Genomic DNA, 5,206 nt, shown 5'->3' with positions numbered 1-5,206 from the left:
AGTCTCTGGCCATCTGCTATCTAAGGAAATAGAAACAGAGTTATTTGTTCAGTTCGAAGTCCTGGGCAATGTGAAAGATGGAACAGTTCTGATACAAAATTGGAGACTGGGAAAATTGTTGGAGAGGAAGTAATAAAAGAGAAGCTGAATGTAAAGTTGGAAGTCAGGAGACGTTCAATAAAAAGGAAGAGTATGCAAAAGCAGGTGGAGATGGACATGGAAAAGAAGTGTCACGAGTCCCGAAGTCTGAAGTCAATTTATATTTCCAAGATGCTCCCAGACCTGCTGAGAGTTTCCAGTAATTTCATTTGTTGCTTTAGAAACAGAAGATGGCAGTGATCCTGGACCAAACAGCTCTCCCGTGCTCTGGGGATAATTAACTTACTGTGTCTATGTCCCACACTGAAACCTCACGATCCTGCCGCACCTCCACTCTCGTTACTGACAATATACTGCTCATTTCGTTAAACACAAGAAGAACAATTGCAAAACGTTGAGGGAGAGTACCCTTCGGTTTCCATCAGAACGATCTGAATCACTGAAAATTGGTTCAAGACCCATGTGACATTGATCCGTCTCTGTCAGACCCCTCGTAAGTGGCCATTCGCTTTCCGTGCCTTTGAACACTTCGGGTGGTGCACGGTTGGTTTGGAACCTCACGTTTTCAAACGGACATCATTCATTGTATTTTCGCCTTCACTTATAAAGTTGTCTCTGGCGCCACCAGGAATATGGAAACAGTGTTCACTCAGAAACCGACGTGTGATCAAAAGCAGGTTGACAGATGTGTCAATGAAAGCAGCAAGAACATTCCCCTGCGAAGGGTTGCAATTCTGCACGTGGAACGAAGACCCGGAATTGTATGAAGCAGTGAAAGCGCCCATTGTGAGGCTTGCACCCACCACCCTCAGATTAAGCATCTCACACTGCACCGACTGAGCTAACCAAGCACGGTGCACTGTGGATTAGTTTGCTATTACATTGCGAGCATAATTCATCAGCAATTTGTTAGGATCAGGTTCATTCTTCGTAATCACAAAAATATCATTCACACCTTTCACTTCAGTTATTCCTTCAAAGCATTACAATCTATTCCGCACTTGTCCCGGGATTTAAGATTCAACCTTAATATCTTCACATTTTTACCCTCACCTTTATGTCGCTGATGTGATTTCCGATCTCTCTGGCAGACAGTAAATCATTTGGGAAATTACCTAAGGAAACCCAATCATTTCCGTTTACAGTTTTGGGCATTTCCCATCTGCTGACGAGACAGAGTCGTCTCAATCAACACTTTATTTGTTCTTTCTACCTAAAACCTTTACCACTTCCTATTTTCAAGTCAGGAGTTTTATTTATAACACGTTCCAAGAACTGGAGCAACGTTCCAATGTCCTGAAGCCCTTTCCAATTTAAAGTGAAAGTTTTGCTCCTTTCACACGGAAAGAGCTGTTACTAAGGAAGGAGTTTACACGAGTTGTTTCCCATGGCTTGGCAGAAAGCCGCTGATTGAAGCTGCAGTGGCCGCTTTCTGTTGGCATCGGGAGCTTGGAGAAAGTGATGTCGTATTCTGCTGCGTGTAAACGTCTCACTCCCTGCGGACTTGGGGTGAATCATGGATGAGTTTTCCCGGTTATAATATCAATACATGGTCGGGGTAAATGCTTGTGCCGAAATATTTGTGGCTTATTCCCTGGGTGGGCTCGAACCACCATCATTTCAGCCAAATGCACTGACCATTTGAGATACAGAAACTGGCAACGCAGATATCCAAAAGCAAAGTTACCGACGGGATGTGAGGATCTGTCCGACAGCAGGAACTTGCGTTGTTTTCAGAGACGGTCGCTGATTTTATCACCGAGAGGGTAAGCACACTGAGGAACTGCAAACACTCAAATTAAAAGGCATCCACACATGCGCAGTTCTCTCACATAGTTGCTCACTGACGATGCTGGTATTTGAAGACACCATTCGATAGAAACTGAAGCTGAAAATCCAACACATTAGACCGCTCGACCACACTAACATATAAAAGCCAGCACTCAGATTTGTTATGACTAGTGTTTCAGCATGGATTCACTTCAGACACTAAGACCTCGCAAATTTTGTAATGAAATTGGCGTAATTTAAGAAGAAAGACCAAATAAAATGTACAGACCAGGAACAGGCCCTTCATCCATTCAAGCCTGAGCCGATCCAAATCTACTGTTTAAACCTGTCACCGAATTCCTAAGCATCTGTATCCCTCTGCTCCCCACCTACTCATGCATCTGTCCAGACGCCTCTTAAATATATCTACCGTAATTACCTCTCCCGTCTCTGCTGGGAACGCGCTCCAGACACCCACCACCTGCTGTGTCAAGTCGTTGCCGCGTGTATCCCTCTTAAACTTTTCACGTCTCACCTTGAAAGCGTGACCTGTCGGTATTTAATCCTTCAACCTGGGAAATAAAACTTTTCTGTAACTACCCTGTCTGTACCCTTCATGATTTTGTAAACCTCAAAAAGGTCTCCCTCAAACTTTCCTTTTTTCTAATGAAAACAAACATAACCTACTCAACCTCTCTTCCTAGATTGCACCATCCATATGAGGCAACATCCGCTGAAACCTTTTACACGCCCTCTCCAAAGCGTCCACATCCTTTTGGTAATGTGGCGACCACAAATTTACACAGTATTCTAAGTGCGGTCAGACCAATGTATTGTTCAGATATAACATGACTTGTTAGCCATTTTATTCAATACCCCATCCATGAAGCCAAGCATATTCTATGCCTGCTTGACCACTCTATCCACCTGTGCAGCAAACTTCAGTGTATAATGGACCTGCACTCACAGATCTCTCTACCAATAAACTTTTTCCCCCAAAGCTCTTCCGTTCATTGTATAACCCCATCTAGAATTAGACTGACCCAAATGCGTCACCTCACATTCGCCTGTTTTGAACCCCAGCTGCCCCTTTTCTGCCCAACTTTCCAGTATATCTATATTCTCCTGTATTCTTTAATAGTCACTTATAATTTCTGCTAGTCCAGAAATCTTCGTGTCATCTGCAAACTTTCTGATTATTGCAACAGTGCTCTCTTCCAGATCATTTAAGTATATCACAAACAGCAGTGACCACGACACTGACCCCTGTGGAGCACTACTGGTCATCTTTCTCCATTTCCAGAAACTCCATTCAACTGCCACTCTGTCTCCTATTGCTCAACTAATTCTTTATCCACCTGTCTAGAACACCCTGCACACCATGTTACTTTACGTTCTGTATTTGGTTACCATGGGGAACCTTATCTAAGTCCTTACTGCAGTGCATGTATATGACATCAACAGCCTTTCCTTCATCTATCAACTTAGGCACTTCCCCGAAAAACTCAATGCCTCTCACTGATATGCACATTATTTTCTAAATATGAATAGATCCTATCACTCAGTACCTTCTCCAGCAACTTTCCCAACACTGATGTTAGGCCCATTGTTCTGTAGTTATCCGGAATATCCCTACTATCCTTCTTTTACAGGGGACAATATGAGCAACGTTTCAGTCGGCCAGAACCTCACCTGTGCTGAAGGATTCCACGAAGATATCTGTCAGGGCCCCAGGTATTTCCTCTCTCACATCACTCAGGAACCAGGAATAGATCCCATCTGTTCCTAGGGATTTGTCCACATTAATTACTCCTAGCCTGCCCAATACAGCTTCCCTACTTATGTCAACATGATCCAGATTAATCAAATGTCTTCCTCTAGACTCAACATTCATCATGTCCCTCTCCTCAGTGAACACTGATGCAAAATAATCATTCAGAATCATACCCACTCTCTCAGATTTGACATGCAGCCTTCCTTAATTTTCCTTTAGTGTACCAATCCTTTCTCTGGTTACCTGCTTGCATCTTATATATGAATAATGGCTTTAGGATTCTCCTTAATTGTGCTAGCGTTGAGTTGTTTCATGACCCCTTTCAACACCCTTGATTCCTCGTTTAAGACTTGTCCTACTCTTCTCATGTTCCTACAGGGACCATTATGTTGTGAGCTGCCGAGGCGATATGTGTGCTTCCCTTTTCCTCTTGGCGAGTCGTACAATTGTCCTGTCATCAACAGTTCTCAAATCCTTTGCCTTCAACGGGACATGCCTATCCTGCACTATATTTAACCTATCTTTGAAAGCCTGACACATATGAACTGTGGACTCTCCTACAAATAGCTGTGCCCAATCCACATTTCCGACCTCCTGCATAATTTTGATATAATTAGCTTTGGCCCAGTTTCGTACTCTTTCCTTAGGACCACTCTCATCTTTGTCAATGAGTATTCTAAAACTTACAGAATATTGGACACTTCCCAAAGAAATCACCCACGGCAACTGCAATCACCAGCCCTGGCTTATTCCCCAATATCAGTTCCAATATGGCCTATTCCCTCGTCGGACTATTGATATACCTCTCCAGAAAACTCACCTGGAGGCTTCTTACAAATGGTATCCCATCCAGACCTCTGACACTAAGAGTATCCTTGTCAATGTTGGGAAAACGGAAATCTCCAATCAACACTAAATTATTGCTTCTACGTCTTTCCATGGTCTATTTAACTATTTTTTCTTACACCTCACGCTCTCTGTAATACAGCCCCAAATATCTAACCTCACCCTTCTTATTTCACTGCTCCATCCATCGTGTCTCACGACCCAAGCCCTATATGGTGTCCTCCTTTCGCACAGCCATGAGATCATCCCTGACCAGGAATGCAACTCCTTCCCCTTTTACTTCCCTCCCTGGTCAATGCTCAGGGGCCGGTGCTGCCTGTAGTCATGGCCGAGTGGTTAAGGCGATGGATTAGAAATCCATTGGGGTTTCCCCACGTAGGTTCGAATCCTGCTGACTACGTTATGAATGCTTTCCTGCTGGAACAACGTTCAGAAAGCCTGTTTTGCAAACCAGGCCTGTAATTTGATTAGACTTGAGAAACTCGAGTTCTTCATCAGAAATGCTCCACATTTAAAACATTATCTCTGTTTGTCTTTCCAGATACACTCATCGACACATCGGGTTTCTGCAGTTGTTATTGAACGCCCTGAGCAGAAGTGCTGCTTTTCATTAGATTCCTTTCATCCCTTGTCCTCTGTTCTCTGACTCTGGTCATTGGCAACACTTCCTCCTGCTCGTCAGAGTGCTCATTCCCCACCGCTCCCTCTCCCATCATT

The 5,206-nt window shown here is 43.7% G+C and overlaps 1 non-coding gene across 1 annotated transcript; it reads left to right on the top strand.

Annotated features, from left to right (window-relative positions):
• The first annotated feature begins 4,807 nt into the window (after nucleotides 1-4,807).
• trnas-aga (transfer RNA serine (anticodon AGA)) lies at nucleotides 4,808-4,889 on the top strand. The gene has a single exon. It is a non-coding gene; the product is annotated as a tRNA-Ser (tRNA).
• Nucleotides 4,890-5,206: the final 317 nt, after the last annotated feature.

The sequence above is a fragment of the Chiloscyllium punctatum genome, chromosome 29 (genome assembly GCF_047496795.1).
Source record: "Chiloscyllium punctatum isolate Juve2018m chromosome 29, sChiPun1.3, whole genome shotgun sequence".
NCBI classification, from domain to species: domain Eukaryota; kingdom Metazoa; phylum Chordata; class Chondrichthyes; order Orectolobiformes; family Hemiscylliidae; genus Chiloscyllium; species Chiloscyllium punctatum.
Note: the sequence above shows the minus strand (reverse complement) of the source record. Positions and strands in the feature narration are given on the sequence as shown.